Genomic DNA, 22,528 nt, shown 5'->3' on the forward strand with positions numbered 1-22,528 from the left:
AAACCATCCTGATAAATATTCACTTAATTAAAAAGTGTGAGAACTTGCCCAGATATCTCCCCAAATATGTTTTTGTTCCTTTTAAAATTTCGGCCATCTTGTGGTACCTATTTTTATTACTTTACAAAGTCACTTTTTAACTCTTATTTAACTTGATCTAATTTAAAAACCGGGGTTCAAGTGTCTAATGGTTTATGGGAAAAGAACAGGAACATTTTAAGGATCTAGTCTTGTATTCCAGGCATAAGATAATTTAGATGATTGACACAATACTGTGGTTTAGTCATATACTATTTCATATAAAAGGGTAATGGTATCTCTTACTTCTCTTGTGTTTTAGCTTTGTCAATAACTCAGTCATTAGCTACTGGGCCACAGAGGGCAAACACCAACCACTTAAAACAACAGAAGTGGATAATAATACACATGATGTACCCAATCAGCCCTTCCAATGACAAACGACTATATTAACTCAAGAATGCCTGGAGAACCCCCACAGGAAAAAGGGCCAGCGCCTGGTTCAACGAGAAGGCTTGGGCTAAGCAGGAAAATCTTAAAATACAGGTGTAGTTCTCATAAAGTTGAACTCAATATAATAGCTAAATGTCAATGTAGAGTGCTAATGCTCACACAATTGAGCAACTTTCCCATGGGACCTGATTAAGGAGGGAAAGAGTGCATGAAAGAGAGTAGATAACTTACTCGTGTCCATAATAACGGAATAAGTCACATTTGAATGTCCTCATTATTTTTTACTAAGGGGAATTGAGTGGCAGTATTCAACACTAGCAGAGGAGATGGATTGATTTGGATATTTTAGGGTAAAGGGGACACAGAAGGCAATTTGAGAAGCATCACATAGATGTTCCTGAGTCAGAGAAGTTCAGTGTGATAGTCTACTACCCGAGCCATATGTCACTTTCACAGTTTGCTTATGAAGCCTTCTCTAAGCTCAGTACTTGCTTGCTCAAGCACTTCTCAAGTGCCAGATGGACAGGTAGACATATCGCTGCGAATTATTGATTCCGTACAGGAAATGATTTGCAAATACCAAGTGCTCAGATATATAGTTGAGTTACAATAGACAATGCAAGAGCAGAAACTATTCCTGATGGTTCTGATTTCTGGATGATTCATGTTCGAAACCATTTGATAAATGAAAATATATATGATCAGACATTGTTTTAATCCATCAAGTTGTTAAAAGGCTACAGTTAGGCTAATGAACAATAATGCTTGGTTGAAGAATTGTTTATTTTGATTATTAGCTAGCTAGCTATCCGTCTAAACACTACCAAATTCATAAGGAAAAAGGCCAGTTAACACCCAGGAGTAACATGAGGGTTAGCCAAACAAAAAATGGCATTAGCATGTTATCTAAAGGAATTTGACTTAAGAAATCTCAGTAGCACTTGTTAGAATACTGCCATGGAATAAGCCAGTGGCTAAAAGTGTTTTATTGGTGAGACGATGTACAGATTGGTTCATGATAAACATAGTTTCCAATACAACTACATCCAGTGAGACCAGAGTAAGTTTAGTAACAGAACCTTTTTGATTGGTACATTTCAGGCTTTTGGAATCACATAAACTAGCATTTATCTTATAGTAAATCACTGTATAGACAAGTATGCTAGCATGCTCTACAACAATATATATTTTTTTACATAAACACATGATATGAGTTTGGAAAAGAATGCTTTAGATGATACTGGTGTTTCATTGATAATAGATAACTTGATGAATACATAATTATTATGTTGGTACCTTTATTCCAACAACTAGCATTTTTGCTAGGAACAGCAACATTTATGCTTTGGTTAAACTTTATTTTACAGTTTCCTTGTTAAAGTGTACTTGCACAAGTAAGTACCATGTAATATTAATTAACAGCATGTATTTACTATAGGTTTACGTTGCTACACCAAACCCTGAAATCTACTGCAAAGGCTTACCGGTATTCGTTGGTAGCTCGTGAGGTCCTGGAGTCAGTAGTAAGGGTGATGCCCTCCGCCTTATCAAGCTGCATTAGCACTATAGTCTTAACTTACTGACTACTGTACATACTGTACATATACCAATCAGCCATAACATTAACACCACCTGCTTAATATTGTGTAGGCCCCCCTCGTGCCACCAAAATAGCTCTGACCCATTGAGGCATGGACTCCACAAGACCTCTGAAATTGTCCTGTGGTATCTGGCACCAAGACTTTAGCAGCAGATCCTTTAAGACCTGTAAGTTGCGAGGTGGGGCCTCCATGGATCGGACTTGTTGGTCCAGCATATCCCATAGATGCTCAATCAGATTGAGATCAGGGTTATTTGGCGGCCAAGTCAACACATTGAACTCATTGTCGTGTTCCTCAAACCATTCCTGAACAATTTTTGTAGTGTGGCGGCTGAACGAGGCTGCTGCCATCAGGGAATATCTTTGCCATGAAGGGGTTTACGTGGTCTGCAACAAACTTTAGGTAGGTTGTACGTGCCAAATTAACATCCACATGAATTACAGGACCCAAGATTTACCAGCAGAACATTGCCCAGAGCATCACACTTGCCGTCTTCCTATGATGCATAGTGCTGCCATCTCTTCCCCAGGTAAAAGATGCACATGCACTGTCCACATGATCTAAAAGAAAATGTGATTTATCAGACCAAGCCACCTTCCATTGCTCCATGGTCCAGTTCTGATGCTCACGTGCCTATTGTAGGCACTTTAGTGGACAGGGTTCAGCAAGCTGCGAAGTACTGTGTGTCCTGACCCTTTCTATCATGGCTAGCATTATGTTTTTTCAGCAATTTGTGCTACAGTAGCTCTTCTGTGAGATTGGACCAGACGGGTTAGCCTTCACTCTCCATGCACATCAATGAGCCTTGGGCAACCATGACCCTGTCGCTGGTTCACCGGTTGTCCTTTCTTGGACCACTTTTGGTACCAACCACTGCATACCAGGAACAACCCACAAGACCTGCCGGTTTGAAGATGCTCTGACCCAGTCCTCTAGCCATCACAATTTTTCGCTTGTCAAAGTCACTTAGATCCTTACGCTTGCCCATTTTTCCTGCATCTAACAATCCCATCCATTGACAGGCGTCATTGAAACGAGATCATTTTATTTACTTCACCTGTCAGTGGTTTTAATGTTGTGGCTGATCAGTTTATTTTTTCATATTTTTTCAATATAGTAAATTGTGAGTGGCAGGGTAACTTAAACTACAGTTTAATTTCCTCTGTTTCAAAAAGATACTCTACACCACGTTAAGTGGCTGCATATATATATATATACACCTCACCTAAAGGATTATTAGGAACACCTGTTCAATTTCTCATTAATGCAGTTATCTAATCAACCAATCACATGGCAGTTGCTTCAATGCATTTAGGGGTGTGGTCCTGGTCAAGACAATCTCCTGAACTCCAAACTGAATGTCAGAATGGGAAAGAAAGGTGATTTAAGCAATTTTGAGCGTGGCATGGTTGTTGGTGCTAGACGGGCCGGTCTGAGTATTTCACAATCTGCTCAGTTACTGGGATTTTCACGCACAACCATTTCTAGGGTTTACAAAGAATGGTGTGAAAAGGGAAAAACATCCAGTATGCGGCAGTCCTGTGGGAGAAAATGCCTTGTTGATGCTAGAGGTCAGAGGGGAATGGGCCGACTGATTCAAGCTGATAGAAGAGCAACTTTGACTGAAATAACCACTCGTTACAACCGAGGTATGCAGCAAAGCATTTGTGAAGCCACAACACGCACAACCTTGAGGCGGATGGGCTACAACAGCAGAAGACCCCACCGGGTACCACTCATCTCCACTACAAATAGGAAAAAGAGGCTACAATTTGCAAGAGCTCACCAAAATTGGACAGTTGAAGACTGGAAAAATGTTGCCTGGTCTGATGAGTCTCGATTTCTGTTGAGACATTCAGATGGTAGAGTCAGAATTTGGCGTAAACAGAATGAGAACATGGATCCATCATGCCTTGTTACCACTGTGCAGGCTGGTGGTGGTGGTGTAATGGTGTGGGGGATGTTTTCTTGGCACACTTTAGGCCCCTTAGTGCCAATTGGGCATCGTTTAAATGCCACGGCCTACCTGAGCATTGTTTCTGACCATGTCCATCCCTTTATGGCCACCATGTACCCATCCTCTGATGGCTACTTCCAGCAGGATAATGCACCATGTCACAAAGCTCGAATCATTTCAAATTGGTTTCTTGAACAATGAGTTCACTGTACTAAAATGGCCCCCAAAGTCACCAGATCTCAACCCAATAGAGCATCTTTGGGATGTGGTGGAACGGGAGCTTCGTGCCCTGGATGTGCATCCCACAAATCTCCATCAACTGCAAGATGCTATCCTATCAATATGGGCCAACATTTCTAAAGAATGCTTTCAGCACCTTGATGAATCAATGTCACGTAGAATTAAGGCAGTTCTGAAGGCGAAAGGGGGTCAAACACAGTATTAGTATGGTGTTCCTAATAATCCTTTAGGTGAGTGTATGTATATATGTATATGTTTTTCCTAGGGTTCAAGCTTCTGTAATTGAAAGCTGTACCTGTACACTGCATATCACTGCCATTTGCCATGATATCTATTCATATGGGATATATGATTGTTTGTGATCCCGGAGTATGCAATTCTGCCATGCAGCTTTTAACACACTGTTTTTTTTGTTTATCCAGGTTTTGGCCAGCCCCACCAGCCCAGAATCGAAATGATTCCAATCTTTGCTTCTTTTGCCCTTTCCCCAAAATTCACCCATTTGATTATCTGCCATAACCTTGCTCACAATATAACGATAACTGAGTACTTAGTACAGTGAATGTTATATCACCCCCCTTGTGGTCTCCCAAAGCCATTGTGCCAGACTATACACATAAAATCAACTGACTTTGAATTGGACTGCACACAAATTAGTCTTCTAATTGAAATGTTGGCTTATGTTAATATACTGAGTCTTCAAGAAAGTATAGAGTAAATAATGTGCCGATTAATAATCGATGTATTGATATTTTATGACATTCCTAGGTAAAATCTAAATAAACTGGCTTTGTCCATGTCAAAAATATTATTGAACATGACAGAATCAACCGGTCTACTAGGTCAAACAACAACAGTGATTTCTAAGGTCAGATCAGGTAGAAACTTGGGGTAACAAGTGGACATTTTCACTTCTTACAGTGAACCTCACCATTATTTTCTCTACTGTATTTGTTTTTTTAAAATTATTATTCCATAATACAAAAGACATTGCCAGCTGTCTGTCTGCCTCCAGCTCCTAGAAATATGCTTACTGTTTTCAGCAACAACTGAAAGCTCACGTCCTTCTCTTTCTGTTTCAATCTCATTTTGATCACAGTCTCTTGACAGGTGTTGGCTCATTGAGTGGTAGACAGGCCAATGTCAGCATCATCAACATGGAGCTCCTTTGAGAGACTGACACACATAACCCCCATCTTTCCACCAGTCACCTATCTTCCACCCTGGAGCCCTGCTGGCTCACTCTCACTCACTCTCTCTCTCTCTCTCTCTCTCTCTCTTTCCTATTCAGGACCTTGTCGCCTACGGCTTATCTCCCAGGCATTCTCCCACTCAGTCTTACCATATCACCTGTACTCTGCCCATTAAAGTTATGCCACTGCCCTGTAATTAAGACCCACACTTCCTCACCTCCCTGTCTCTGTGCAATGTGCAGCCATATTTCTGACAAATCTGCTCAGTGCTTCTACCGAAAGGGCTGTTATTAGCTCAGAAAATGTGCATACTTTCTGAGGCATAGCTTGGACAGAAATGTCAATCCCATGAGAGATAATTGAGTTTGCAATACTTCTGTTAAGGGCGGATGGTCAAACTCTGCTTACTTTTCTATAAAACATTTCCACTCTATTCTGAATTTACAGGTGAATTCTTCTATTCAGTCTGCTCTATGTTACTCTGTGGTTATGATTTTACCCCAAAGGTCGTACATAGTTTGTAATAGGATTTGTAAATCCTGTAATGATTGGCTCTTGTTAAATTAGGGCTGTTTGATATATTTCATATGCACAATATATTTGCGATAATTTTGCTGGCGAGGTGAAATGAATGTTTCAAACGTGAAAATCAGTATGATTTAAACATGGATCCATATACAGTATTGATTTAAGGATCACTACTGATTCAGAAATCTATTTGTGTCAACATCATATCAATATCACTTAATGTGTCATGTTTAAATGTATTTTGTTAATGTCTTGATTACATGTCTTGATTCCATGTCTTTTATTTTGAAAAGTTTAGTTCCTGTTTCCTAGTCATGTGATGTCCTGTTTCCCTCCATGTTCAAGTGCATTGTTTTCATTGGTTTATGTTCCCCCATGTCATGTATTTAAGCCCTCATATTTGCCATTCCTTTGTCGAGTATTGTTGGTGTAATGTTCCCTGTTAAAAAGTTACACTTTGATGCTGCGCTGATTTAGTTCTAAAACAGATTTAGGTGTGACCAGCTTTGAATATGTGTGCAACACGTCAATGAAATTGACTAGAATGTATAGCGTCTGCTGGTGACATCAATTGGATGCACCTGTAGCAGGGCTATAAATAGATGCGTCACAGGTGCATCGTCAGAAATTTTGTCTTCAAATCATTCTGTGTGTTGTGCTTCTTGACTGTCAGAACTTTCTACTTTCCTCTGTTAGGAGTTAGAATTATTAGGCAGTGTGCAGAAACCTTTCTCTTTTCTTTTAAAAAAAAAGAAAAAGAATGACTGATAAACAAAGCAAGTGGTGTGTGTGTTGCCATGTTTACACTCTATGGCTGAAACGGACACACACCAGTTTTGTTTTGTGTGTTTGGGGGAAGAGCATGCTGCTCTTGCGTTGGGGCAGGGCAGGTGCAAGCATTGCAATCTGTTTACAGTCAAAATGCTTCACACTCGTCTCGCTTACTTCCAAGAGCCAGCGCCCACTCTTTCATCGTGGGGCTCTCGCATAGATCAGGCTGAGGAGAGAGAGACGGGTCCGTCCCTATTGCTCGCTCTCTCCCCAGATCCAGCTGATCCTTCTCGTAAGCCTGAAGTGCGCCTCGGCGCCTCTTCAGTTCACAAGGGAGACGCTGAACCTCTGTACATTCCACGCACAAAGCAGCTGAAGAATTACTCAAGGTGGTTACTCGGGCTGTGGCCAGACTACAGTTAGACTGGCCACATGAACAAGAGACCCCCAAATGCTCCAAACTAGAAGACATATTTCTGTCTGGTGGCAAAAAAAAAGGGAAGGGAACGCTATATCAGTCCCTTCCTTTCATTGATGACCTCCATGACGAGCTCTCATTCATGGAAGAAACCTTATACTTCCCGTGTCTTCGTGCCCTCGACGTCAACAAAGTTCTGCACTTTCTGCAGGAAAGATTGTCAGCAGGCACATGCCCCGGCACTCTCAGGGTTTACGTGGCCGCTCTATTGGCTTGATTGACGGGGTGCCGTTGGGGAGAAAGCCTCTGCTCGCTCACTTCGTTCGTGAGGCCATGCGACTGAAATCTCATGCTAGGACCAGGATTCCCAGATGGGACTTAGCAATAGTCCTTGAGGGTCTGGTTGAGACCCCATTTGAACCTCGAGTCAGCGTCTGATAAACTTCTGACTGTCAAGATGGTTTTTCTTATGTCAATTACTTCTCTAAAAAGAATTGGGGATCTGCAGGCTCTGTCTGTCTTGCCAGCCTGCTTCGAATTTTCCCAATGACTAAAAGTCATCCTGACTACCTGCCTAAGGTTCCTTCTCGACCATACATCCGGTCACTCTTGAAGCCTTCTGGTCCCTGCCGTTTACTACGCTGGAACAGGAAAGACTTCAAGGACTGTATCCAGTCCATGCCCTTCAGACTTATGTCCACCACACAAGCCAGTGGCGTAAGTCACGGCAACTATCTGTTAGCATTGGGTGAGGGATGCTATTGCCCTGGCCTACGAGGTGCACGGTCAAGCTTTGCCAGTCGCCTCCTTTAAAGCCTTGGCTAGAGGTGTCCCTCTGCAACATGTTTTTAATGCAGCAGGCTGGTCCTCTCCACACACATTCATAAGATTTTATAGTTTGGATATTCATGCCAATCCGGGCTCTTGTGTACTTGAGCCAATATCACAAGCATGTCTGAGACCTCTCGTGCTCTTGTGAGCACAGCTACACAACCGTAAGGGGTCCGGACATCCACAGTGCGGTGGCGTGGGTATTCTCGTTACCAAAGCACTAAATCAGCGCAGCATCAAAGTGTAGCTTTTTGACAGGGAACGTCTCGGGTACTTAACTGTAACCCCTGTTCCCTGATAAAAGCGGAAACAAGATGCTGTGCTTTATTGCCGCACTGGGATGCCCCTGGACTGCTCTTCAAACAAAATATGATGACGCATCTATTTATAGCCCTGCTACAGGTGCATCCAATTGATGTCACCAGCAGAGGCTATAAATTCTAGTCAATTTCATTGACATGTTGCACACATATTCACAGCTGGTCACACCTAAATCTGTTCCCAAAGCGTTAAATCAACGCAGCATCTCGTTCCGCTTTTATCAGGGAACCGGGGTTACAGTTAAGTAACCCGAGACATTTTCATGTTCAAGCTATGTCAAGTCAAGTTTAGTCAAGTTCATGTTCATGATTATGTTTTGTAAACATTTAAAGTTAGGCTTCTTGGATATCACTTTTGTAAATAAACTGCCCTTGGGATCATCATTACATCATCGTCTGCTGTTATGTCATTGTCTGCCAAGAATGTTCCATAATGAAACCTTTATGAAAGGTTTCCGGTATTTTTCATAAATACCAATGTTTTTATATATTGTTATTTTAGCGCATGCAAATGTTTACATTATTCTATTCATCCTTTGTCTTCATTTACCAGGAAAAAACTTGACAATTATTTTATTAACTAGTTTTTTTTTTTGTCTTTTTATTTGTTACATTTTGATTTAACCACTGAAGTACTATGGATTATTTTATGCCTCATTTATGTCATTTTGTGACATTCAAAGTTCAAATCACCATTCACTTGCTTTGTGTACAAACAGAGCTGAATTATTCTTAAAAAAAAACTTAATTTGTGTTATGTAGAAGAAAGTCATATATATCTGGGATGGCATGAGGTTGAGTAAATGTATAGAGAATATACATTTTTGGGTGAACTGTACCTTTAGCATTATTTTATCTTAAAGTGGATGGAGTTTAATATATATATATATATATATATATATATATATATATATATATATATATATATATATATATATATAATGTATGTATGTATATTAGTATATGTATATATTAGTATATGATTGGATGTATTATGTATACAGGATTTGTTTCTTTACATTTTTATTTACTATATCACCCACCCCTGTGATGTGTGTGGCATTGTGGCACATATGTGTATACAACCATTAGACTCCAAACTACAGCGTTAAATAAAGGGAAAAAGAGAATGCCAGCAAGATATCCAATCTGCAAAAAGACTAGTCTCTGTCACTCAGTGAATGTGCAGTACCTCATAAGCAATGTCAGTACATGTCAATGTTAATTTCATATAAATAACAGCCAATGTTATTTATAATAATTATATGGTGTTTTGCCTTGAAAGCTTTTATTTGTGCTTTGGGCTATAAGTGAGGACTGAGAAAATAAACACACAAGCAGATATGTCAAATGTCTTAAACTGTTTCTTAAATGGAATAATACAGTATGAAGTACAAATCCAATAAAGAATTCTATGCATATGTTCTGCCAGTAAAGCAGGAAGAGCATAAATTGTCAAACCTGTAACCCAAACAATTTTTTTTAATCCTTTTTCCTGTAACTTAATCTAACAGAACGCCTGAGCAAACAGTTATATATGAGAGAGGAACCATGAAACGACTTGTTAAATCCCAAGAGAAAATAATTTGAACATTTGCATTCTGTTTTGAATGCTGCCGCGGGCCCCGGGGATAAGCCCAGGTAAGCCTGTGCATTAATGCGGCCCTGCACAAAAGACATTCTGTCAGTCTTTATATTATTTTAACAAAATTATTTTTAATTAATTATATTGTGAAGAAAAAATAATCATGCTCCCTAAATCAAACAATAGCCAAGGTTTCATTGTTTTAATTTGTGTTATTTTAGAGCTTATTTTGTTTCCTTTTAAAGATGCAAATATTTGAAACAGTTAAAACTTCACAGAAAGTTTCAAAATGTCAACACAAACAGAAAAGTCCTGAGGAGTTTCATTAACTCTACCACATGGAGGCCAAAGAGATTTCCACTTGGTTCTACAAGCAACAGCCTGTGATAGATTTAATGCATCACTACTATAAAATGCAAGCACTAAGTTTTGCTAATTGCTGCTCAGGCTGGATGCCACAGAAAAGATTGTAATGTTCCATTCTTTCTCACAGCCAGTAACGGTGGGCCAAATGGCTGCTTACTATTCTCTCAGGCTTCCAACTTTTCCAACTTTATCTGTGGGTAAATGTTTCAACAACATCCAATGTAGCTGGCAAGGCAGAGAAAGAAATGAAAAAGTCAAGGTAGGCGAGGAGGGAAGGTAGACACAGAACATCTTATCACTTTAAGTGTCACCTTACGATGGGAGTCCGCTTTCTCTCCATTTTTCCTGTTCCATGTTCCAAAGGAATCTGATCGCGTGTCCTTTCCTCTGATCTGCAACAGGAAATTTCTTGGTGTATTCTGAAGTGCTAGTCCTTCGTGCTCGAACTGAGAATACGAGCAGATGTCATTTCCAGAAAGATCTTTGATCACCAAATATAAAAGTATCTGAAACACAATCCATGATATTTGTCTTCTTTGACACAAATTGATCTATTCTTTTGGTTGGCTATTAACAGTCTTGTGATTTGAACATTAGCAGACCAGGTGAGAACACGTAAACACACACATTTTGCAAGCGACAACCACATTTAAATGAATCCCTTTAAGCTGAAGTGTGTAATTCCAACATGATCTCATGAGTAGGGTACAACAGGGCTAAAGACACCCCTTAAGGAAATGTAACTTTTTTTCTGGTCACAAAATAATTACATAACATAATTTGAGTGAAAAGGAATAATAGCGGAAGGTTGTTTCAATAAAAATTCAGTTTTAAAAACTAATGCAAATAATTGAGACAGCAAGATGCTTTTTTTTTGTAACAAATTAAGATGATGCTTATTTAAAATAACAACTGCAGAAAAAATCTATCATTTCCAATTAATTAAAAAAATATTTGGCATTTTATTATATCTCAAGTATTTATAAAGAAACTAATCTATATTATGATTGGATCAGTCAATGTGAGACCACTTTGAAAATTGTTCATACCAAAAGCCTTTAGCCCCTGCAAAAGGTGGGATTTTTACCCCAAATACTATCCTTTCACTTATTGGACAGTTAATGAAAGATTTTGATTTAATGACCTTAAACAAAACTGAAAATGATAAATATGTAGTTTGTCTCAAAAGAAATGTACTCATTTCAGCTATATATATATATATATATATATATATATATATATATATATATATATATACACACTCACCTAAAGGATTATTAGGAACACCTGTTCAATTTGTCATTAATGCAATTATCTAATCAACCAATCACATGGCAGTTGCTTCAATGCATTTAGGGGTGTGGTCCTGGTCAAGACAATCTCCTGAACTCCAAACTGAATGTCAGAATGGGAAAGAAAGGTGATTTAAGCAATTTTGAGCGTGGCATGGTTGTTGGTGCCAGACGGGCCGGTCTGAGTATTTCACAATCTGCTCAGTTACTGGGATTTTCACGCACAACCATTTCTGGGGTTTACAAAGAATGGTGTGAAAAGGGAAAAACATCCAGTATGTGGCAGTCCTGTGGGCGAAAATGCCTTGTTGATGCTAGAGGTCAGAGGAGAATGGGCCGACTGATTCAAGCAGATAGAAGAGCAACTTTGCCTGAAATAACCACTCGTTACAACCAAGGTATGCAGCAAAACATTTGTGAAGCCACAACACGCACAACCGGATGGGCGGATGGGCTACAACAGCAGAAGACCCCACCGGGTACCACTCATCTCCACTACAAATAGGAAAAAGAGGCTACAATTTGCAAGAGCTCACCAAAATTGGACAGTTGAAGACTGGAAAAATGTTGCCTGGTCTGATGAGTCTCGATTTATGTTGAGACATTCAGATGGTAGAGTCAGAATTTGGCATAAACAGAATGAGAACATGGATCCATCATGCCTTGTTACCACTGTGCAGGCTGGTGGTGGTGGTGTAATGGTGTGGGGGATGTTTTCTTGGCACACTTTAGGCCCCTTAGTGCCAATTGGGCATCGTTTAAATGCCACGGCCTACCTGAGCATTGTTTCTGACCATGTCCATCCCTTTATGGCCACCATGTACCCATCCTCTGATGGCTACTTCCAGCAGGATAATACATCATGTCACAAAGCTCGAATCATTTCAAATTGGTTTCTTGAACATGACAATGAGTTCACTGTACTAAAATGGCCCCCAAAGTCACCAGATCTCAACCCAATAGAGCATTTTGGGATGTGGTGGAACGGGAGCTTCGTGCCCTGGATGTGCATCCCACAAATCTCCATCAACTGCAAGATGCTATCCTATCAATATGGGCCAACATTTCTAAAGAATGCTTTCAGCACCTTGTTGAATCAATGCCATGTAGAATTAAGGCAGTTCTGAAGGCGAAAGGGGGTCAAACACAGTATTAGTATGGTGTTCCTAATAATCCTTTAGGTGAGTGTATGTACAATGTTGTAACTAATATGATTGTTACTGCACATTTATCTGGCAGTTACTTTTTTTTTTTTTTTAATTGCCATTTTTAGGGGTTGGGATAAGGGATAAAAAATATATAGAATATAATTAAAAAAAAACATAACATTGAAACTATTAAAAAAAATTATAATATAAAGGATATGTAAATATTTGTATGTTTCTAAAGCTGTTAATATGTAAAAAAATATATTAATAAAAAATAGATGCTGTCAATATATCCATATTGCATGTTTCAGCATATGTTTGGATAACATATACACACACACAAAAAATATGTTAAAATGTTACGCATGGATAGCGGGTAATTTCTATGTTAAAATACTTTCTCCTATCCCAGCTTAATATGCAGAGATAATAATAATTAACCCACTTTTTACTGTAGGCTGGTTCTAACAAAAAGTGTAAACACTCTGTGGTGCTATCAAAACATTACTCTTTTTGTTTGAGCCCAACACAGCAACATTAGTTCAGCTATAGCGTGAGCTTTGGGCGGGACGAACTCTTTGTCCAACCAAGGGAAGGCAGGGGGAAGTTTTTTGGAATCAATCTTTTTTTATATAATGAAAATAATGTAATTAATGAAACAAATTGTGTTTGAATTGGCATACTTTCTCATTTCCCAGATTAATATGCAGAGACACTTATAAGTAAGCCATTCCAAGTTTAATTTCCTCGAAAGTTGTATACACTGGGTCTCTTTGGTACTATAAAATGACTCTGCTTTAAGCAGCCTGTATTGCCTGACACAGCAACATATTGTTTTTTTTTATATATTTATTTTATAAATGGCAGACTGGGAGAGTGTTTAGAAGAACCTGGTTGAAAACTTTGTTTACTTCTCTAATTCCATTTGGTGACTCTAGTGGTGCAGAAATTACACACTTCAGCAATAAGCTGTCAGAAGAAGATTGACAGCCATATTTAGCTGCAATGTGTATGTGGCTATAAAGAGGCTGGAATAAATAATAATGGCATAAGTTGCACTGTACTGTACTGAGTTTGTACTTCCTTTGCGATGCTGATGTGGAAATATGACACCAACTGTTAGTGGTGGCTCGGGTCTTATCTGATGGGACAGCTGATGGGAGCTTGACATAAAGTGCTCATCATGCTCCATTACCCAGCAGCGACATTCTGTTCCATAAAGACAATTCACTGTACCTATCTCCGAGCCACACAGGATTGGGCTGCATGCACATCTATACTCCGGTTGATCCTTCACTGATCTTTTTTGTTTCATTGTATGTGCTGGTCTTATCACATGTGAAATCAGTGAACATGATTCCAGATGTGAATGCATTTTAAGATACAATGTTGTTGATTCCAGATAATTTTTCTTGTTTATGCAGGAATATTCAAGTATGGACTTGTTAGGAAGAAAGATCATCTGCATTTTTTTATATGATGAAATATGAATTATATGTATTATTATTAACATTATTATAATGTTACTACACAGCAATTTCATTATAGTAGATAAACGGAAACAATAAGAGCACTGATATAAAAATGTGTCATTTTTGTTCTCAAACATTTAAAATATTTTAAAATTAGCCAAAAGTGTTGTTCAAAATCTAGACAAATCTAGACCTTTCTTACCTGTCATTTCTGAACTCACTGTTGCTAATAAAACATTAAAGTGAACTTAATTGTAAACTCAGTCCACTAGCATATGCTCCAACTCAGATAGCAGCTGCCAGAGTCTGTCATATGCTCCTTAATTGGAGAACTTGTCAGTGTTGATATTTATTAATTATTATTATCATTTTTTGTTGTTGTTTTTCTTCCTTTAAGAACAGATGGACCTTAAAGCAAGTCCCTGAATTCCATCCTAAATAGTGATATGAATTCATATATTGTTTTATGGTCATGGCTTCTTATATGTTTCTAGATGTGTCATGCCATGTTTTTAGTTTTTATTCATTTATTTATTTTGCTATTGTTAGAGTTCATGCCCAGTACAGCTATTCAGGTTGTAGTCCAAAAACTCAGAAAACAATTAGCATTATTGAGCTGTGGGTTATCATAGTGGTATTATTAGCCTGCATTTAAAATGTATTGTAGAGACTATTATGTGTTGTTTTAAAACATACATTTTTATAAAAAAAAAAAAGCATTTTACTACCACAATGACAATTAAGGACTTAAATTACCACGAGCATGTGTGCTTCATGCTTGACAGCTTTTGTCCATATTTAGCCATGGGTTAGCAACATGCTTTTAAAACAAAATGGCTTTCAATTCCAAGATTAGTTTTAACATAAATTTTTAGTGTATGAATCAATAGAACAAAACGTAAAAGTCTCTTCAAATAATGTTCGCCCCATCTTATTTTAGTTGTATTGTAATTTGAAAATCCATATTCTTATAAAAAAAAGGACATTTCTGAGTAACCCATGGTGAATTGGCCATATGTTATGTAATATTGAATTATGCAAAACGTATTCAAAATTGTATTTAAACCGCACTGTAAAAAGTTATTTTGCCTTTTAGCTATTAAGGTAAAATGAAGTAATAGAATAACCTTCCTGGATTGATCTTGTTGTGATAACTCAGTTATCATTGTGTCGGTGTAGTGAAACTAGGGGTCACTCTTGGGAGCCCCAAATACCTCTGATCTTTGTGGAAAACAATGGGAGCCACTCCGCTGGATAACCCCCCACATACCTCCCATTCCCCAGGACGCTCATTCGCCCCTGTCGAGTTCTGGGATGAGACCGTCATCATCAGAGCAGGCTGGTTCAGTCTGAAGCTTAGGACTCGATTGGGCTCCCACCTTCGTGTGCTGTCGCCCAGTTGCAGGCCGACGCAGAGCTGGGCCAGGCTTGCCTGGGCGGCTGCGAGCGTTGAGCTGGAGTGGAACACTCCACCCCGCCCTGAACCCTTGTGGCTTGATGATTGGTTCCTGGGCTCAGAGCGGCACTCAAGGTCGCGCCACTCCCAGGTCCCTTTCTTCCCGGAGGAGCATTGGGAGCTCACTGTGTCGTGGCAGGCACCTTTCACTGCCCGGACCCGATCTCTGAGCTCCCCCACTCTAACTACCCTCGATGGTGGGGCTGCCAGGGGGTACTCTGCGATTCCACAGGTGGACAAGGTAGTTGCGGTGCACCTGTACCCGCAGAGTGCTGCCGCCTCCTGATGGAACCGTCTGAGACTCCCATCTAGGGCCTGTAGGTTTACATCGTCATTGGCGACTAAGGCTTATAGTATCGCTTATCAGGCCGACTCCGCCCTGCCTGCCATGGTGTGGGAAACCTATGGCTCAACTTGGTTGAAATGAGGGAGGCTAACAGCCTACGGTTCCTTGACCCCCCTATATCCCAGGTTGGCCTATTTGGCAACACTGTCAATGTCGAGCAGTTCATTTTCCAGCAGCAGTCCCTTCAGACAGGCTGTGGTATCTGCGGTGTCTTCCCCCTCGGAATGGACTACCCATCCCCCCACCACGGACACTTATGGCCCCAAGTTGAACGATTTCCACTTTTTTGTGGGGGAGAAAAAAAGAAGAGAAGAGGGAAGGCCTGTCCCCTATTTGGGCAGTTGACTTGTCCCCGAGGTGCGGGGGACTGTACAATGCTCGTAGGAGTGTTGGGGGAGGTTCCGTGATGGCAAGGTGCGCTGGCTACGAGGCACGCAATGGTTTGTCCATCTTGCACCGCCACTCCACATAACACAGTTCAGCTAGTTGTGGCATTTCGTATATGGACCACTTGTGTCACAACATCAACACAATGTCGAGTGTGTGACAGATAGGGAACATTCTGGTTACTTTCGTAACCTCCGTGCTCTGATGGAGGGAACGAGACATTGTGTCCCTCCTGCCACAACACAGAACTACCCACAGAACTACAGAAATGGCCAGGACCCTGTCTCGACTCCTCAGCACAAAACCCAAATGAGTGGTTGCAAACCAGCTCCTTTTATACCCATATGTCCGGGTGAGTGGCATGCAAATTCCACTCGCCAATTCCCATTGCCGTTTTCTCAAAAATCAGAGGTGTTTGGGGCTCCAAAGGATGACCCCTAGTGTCACTACATCGACACAACATTACGAAAGTAACCAGGACGTTTAGAAATTAGGAAAACTGAACTTCACACATCACTTTTTTCAATTAAACTTTTTACACAAATATATGTGCTGATAAAATTATTTGTAATGGAAAAAAATATTAAATTAGAAAAATGGAAGTAGATCTTTTTTTTTAACCTCACTGCATTTTAAATAGCACTGTGGCACTTTTTTCTTGTAGTTAATTTAAAAGGATGCTCCCTCAACTTAAGCTGGCAAATTCAGTATTTGTTTTGATGAATAAAAACATAATCAATATTTCAACCAAAGCCACTATCCCTTATAAGCGATGTCACCAATGGGTGGGAGCGGCCAAAAGAGGATAGTTGTTTTTTTTGCCACCACCACCTTATATGTTAAATTGCTTGTGTATCTGGTTTGTAGAGATAGGCTCTTATCTGTTATTGAGAATGCTGGCAGCAGGTGGACTGATCTGGGTGTGTGGTGTCCAGTGGAGTGGCTCATCTAGAGGCGAAAGCCTCTCTGCATCACTAACACTCCCCTAAGCTCTCTCCACTTACCCTCTGAAAGCTCCAGCGGAGCACACCATCATACCAACGGTCCCAGCAGACTTTGTTATCCCGCAGAACAGACGATGTGTTTGTTTCTGTGAAAAGCTGTGTTTTTATGTGAAATGAGAGCGCTGCGAAGTTACTGGGCTTCTAAGTGTTGTTTCACACAATAATTAATAATAAATGTTACATGCATTCATATGTTTTTTTCTGAGATCATTTGGTTTACAAAGTTGGCACTAAATTATTCAAATGGTCTTCAATGAAGATATTAGGGTAAGTTATATAGTTACTTGAGTTTAATTAAGCAGTAAGAGGTTGTTACACTGATTTTACTATGGGTAACGGTTATTAAAAAAAAATAACATTCTTAAAATCAATGTAATGCATGGACTTGAGTGGCTTATTGCATTTATAAAATAAAGGTAATCGGAAGTTCATAAAATAAATCAAGTTTAATCATATTGTGAAACTCTCACGGGAAGCAGGACAGGAAACGAAGGTTTCAACAAAAAAGGTAAGGCTTTAATTGCCATATGTCTCACAATAATTTACACACTAGTTCACACAAAGACACAAGCGCACTGGGTTGGCTTGCCCGGTCGTCTTCCCTCTGCTCTGAGGCTGCTGGCTTTTTAACCGCTCTCCTCGCTCTACTGCAATTAGAGACAGGTGTTAGTCATAATTTGGCCCAGGTGTGAGCGCCCTTACCGCTTCTCTCTCCCGGACGGGCGCTTGACCACGCCCCCGCTGCCACACATATATTTATAATTAGAATAAACAATTATTCCATTAAGTAATGTAGTTCATTACCCTAACACTAAGCTAGTAATGGTTGCCAAGCAAATTAGTGCATCAAAAGTGATGTGTGTAAAAGATGTAAGGTATAAATTAGTAAGCAAAACTGTAGCTCTGTGGCTCTAAAAAACAATGATTTGTTTGTTTAAGCAACTATCTGATGGTTTTAATGTTTTAAAGTCACAAAGTTGTGCCAAAAATAAATTGTAGGGAACTGGAATGTATATTTTATTAAATCTACCCCTTAACCCCAACACTAAACCTCACTGTCAGTGGAGTAAAAAACATTATATTTAATCGAAAACTATACTTCTGAAGCAACGTTGTAAATGAAAACGTGATTACGTCCTTGTTTTCACGGACCAGAATCCGTGTTTCAGAAATTGGTCACAAAGTAGAACCAAAGGAAAGTTAAACACATTTGAATTGATGCAAAGATGTCAAATGGGTATGACACTTATTAGTGATTTCCAATGTGATCATGTTGGCATGTATCAGCAATTTATGGCACCAAAAAGTTCCCGTACATTTGGGTTCACTCTACCTCTGTGTTGGACTTCCCAACTCCATCCGTGAAGCAGATTCCCTCTCTGTCTTCAAAAAGACAGCTATATATATATATATATATATATATATATATATATATAGATATAGATATATATAAATAATATATATTAATCTTGTTGCATTCTAGTCTTGGATGACATTTTTCTGATACAACTGAAACTTTGTAATCCAGCACTTTTCGTACTGTCTCGTTTAGATTAAGTCTTTTTTAAGTCGCTTTTAATACATGTAAATGTTGTATGTGGCTTTCAGAGCTGGACTGGTAATCTGGCATACCGGGCATTTTCCCGGTGGGTCGACACTCTTTGAGGCCTATCAGGGCAGACTGGCCATCTGGAGAACCGAGCAGGCCAGTGGGTCAGCCACGAAACGGGCAGAATGAGCCACGATAAGCTTAAATGAGCTGCCGTTTTAGGATCTGTTTTGCATGAAGCGGCAGCTCATTTTAGCTTATCACGGCCCGTTTCGTGGCCGGCCCGCTCGGTCCTTCCGATGGCCAGTCCGCGATATGCAGAAAAGGGCACCGCTCAACTTTTGGGACAGTTGATATGTAAAATCCCAGGCATATTTCTCTTCCCAGTCCAGCCGGGGTGGCTTTGAATGTGACTCAACCGATCAGTATTTAGAGTCAGAACTATTTTATATATAAAAAAAGAGCAGCTAACATCTCTGAAATTCACAGTTCATTGCCTGTATGTAGCTATCAAGGACATCAAAAGCTTCAATGCTTGATTCAGTGTTTCCTGCCTGTGGTTTCTCTTTGCTCCAAAGGGAGAAATCATATTTAAGCTGAAGCTTGAACAGTGGAAGATGAGCACAACTGAATTTAAATCAATAAAACATATTACAAAAATACCTACTACAAGAGCACACAATGTACGGTTTAAGATTGTGATGAAACTGACAAATATAATATGAGTTCAGTGTGGAGTAATTATATTATTCTAGACAGTATCATATTTGGTATCAATATACGCTTTTTAAATTGGCTCACAAGATGCAACAAGCTGTTTGAAGCACACTATCATTTTAATTATTTAGAACACATTAGTAAATAAAGAGTTTTATTCTAAACAGCTTTGTGAGCACACAGTTATAATTTCTATGCTAATCATTCAAATTGCAGAGTTTATATGCAGACAGTCTTTCTTTAGACAACAAGACTCCTAAATGTTTTAAACAAAATGTTCTCCAGTTTAATGGTAAAGGGCAACGACTTCTTCATTATATTTTATACAGCAGGAGGAGGTTTTATTTGTCCATGAGGCTTTTCCCAAAGTCAGATCACTTCTGAGAGCAAGTCCTGTCTCTGGATAAAGAGCGCAGAGTGTTAGCCTAGCAAAATCTCTCTCTACACTCCCACACATAACAAAATAATAAATAACAAACAAACCTCAGTGGTGTTTCATGTATCAACCTGCAACTTTTTTTAAAAAAAATTTAATTCTCTCATTATTTACTCATGATATCCCTGGTGTGTGTGACTTTCTTTCTTCACCAGAACACATTTGAAGAAAAAGAGAAAAATATCTTAAGCACAATAGGTCCATAAAATGCAACTGAATAGCAATTAGCTCCAAAAATCACAGACAATCAGCACAAATGTCATTGTTACGACTCCAACAGTTAAATTAATGTCTTCTAAAGCAATATGATTGCTTTGGTGTGGAAAAAGGTTAAATATTTAAGTGCTTTTTAACTCTAAATCATCGCTTCCGGTAAGCTTGAGGAGAGGGTGGAGGTTACGCAATCTCTCGTGTGACATATTCACATTGCCATGATACAGATGTAATCTCACGTTCTCCACTCGGTTGAGACATCCAGTATAAGCACACAAATGCACCATTGTGAGTAACGAAACAGATAAATACAAATCTAAACCAAAACCAACCAAGCTTCTGTACAGCGTTCCTCCTCACTTGTAAACAATGCTGCTCTTTGGGCTGTGAAGGACTTGCCTCAATTCTCACATGTTTCAAACGTCACATGCGCAAAGCGCTCCAGGGCGGAAGCATGATTTAGAGTTTAAAAAGTAATCATGTCGCTTTTAATTTTTAAAGACATTAATTTAACAGCTGGTGTCATTTGGATGACGTTTATGCTGATTTCATCAAAATGTTGGGGGGGACAATAAACATAATTCTCAAGAGCAATTTTTGAAGGGGACACCAAGGAGTTTTTTGTTGTTGCCCCGTTTGCATTTGTATTATTTTATTTCTTAAACATTTATTTTAAGAATATATCATTATATTATTTACAATACACATATTTTAATATTTTAATTCCTGACGGGACTGTCACTTGCCTGATCGTTTTTACGTGTTGGTGAAAATTAGTAATCCACACATTGGAACACACAAAATCAACAGTTTATTTCTATAGGACTGAAAATCCATGTCTCTCAGTGCATATGTCTCATCGTCATCTCTCTCTGTGCAGCGTAGTCTCTTTAACATGCATGTGCTCTCGTAAAGGGACAGAGTGCCAGTTTTATTGAATTGACTTTATTGAAAAAACAAACATTTTCTCTCATTAATTCACTATTAATCAAATAATCAAATCTTTAACTCAGTGACTTTGATCCTTCTTCTGAAAACACTACACATGGGCAAAAGTTGCATGACAGCATTACTATACGGGTGACCAAAATCCCATCATCTCCTCCACAGAACTCTTGGCTTAAAAGCACATGTGTAAATGGCAGGAAAGCTGAGGTTAATATTATGTATTTACAAATGTATATCTGTAAAGCGCATATATGGGATTATATAAGGCATAAATCATATCTTGCAAATTATAAATGTGATTCAATTTTGGGGGACATAGTGTTTTTTTTTTTCTCCCTTTTTCTCCCCAATTTGGAATGCCCAATTCCCAATGCGCTCTGAGTCCTTGTGGTTGTGTAGTGACTCGTCTCAATCTGTGTGGTGGAGAACGAATCTCAGTTGTCTCAGAGTCTGAGACCATCTGTGATTGTCTGAGACAAGCTGCGCATCTTATCACGTGGCTTGTTGAGTGCGTTAAGGCTTCACGCTATTCTCCGTGGCATCCACTCACAACTACACCCCACCAAGCGCGAACTACATTATAGTGATCACAAGGAGGTTACCCCATGTGACTCTCCACTCCCTAGCAACCGGGCCAATTTGGTTGCTTAGGAGACCTGGCTGGAGTCACTCAGCATGCTCTGGATTCAAACTCGTGACTCTGGGGGTGGTAGTCAGCATCGCTAAGCTTCCCAAGCCCCTGGGGGACATTGTATTAAAAACATAAGATATAAAAAACATATTTATCTTCAGACATATTTTTTAAAGCCATGATGTTAAAAACAGCTATTTGTAATTTTTTGTGAAAATTTTGCCAGGGCCAGTAAAAATCTAAAGCACTGGCCCAATCGGGTCCACTAGAAAAAAATCCTTAGTGTTGAGCCTTGAACATGGTCTCATAGAATCATGTTACTATGCCTTCATTTTTCCCCCAATTTTTTTTAAGTGGCTTGTTGTACATATTACAGCATTTTCCTGGTGAAATTAACAGTACAGGTGCAATAAATAAAAATTTTCATTTAAGGATCTGACTGTTCCCTTTCAAAAAGCTACACTTATAAATTCAGTCAATGTTCACTGACGTGTTGCACACATATTCACAGCTGGTCACACCTAAAGTTGTTCCCAAATGCTAACTCAGTGCAGCATCTCGTTCTGCTTTTATCAGGGAACAAGGGTTACAGTCAAGTTTCTTTTAGTCAGATCTGAAGGACAGAACAGAAATAGCATGTTACATTTT

This window comes from Xyrauchen texanus, chromosome 13, assembly GCF_025860055.1.
Source record: "Xyrauchen texanus isolate HMW12.3.18 chromosome 13, RBS_HiC_50CHRs, whole genome shotgun sequence".
NCBI classification, from domain to species: domain Eukaryota; kingdom Metazoa; phylum Chordata; class Actinopteri; order Cypriniformes; family Catostomidae; genus Xyrauchen; species Xyrauchen texanus.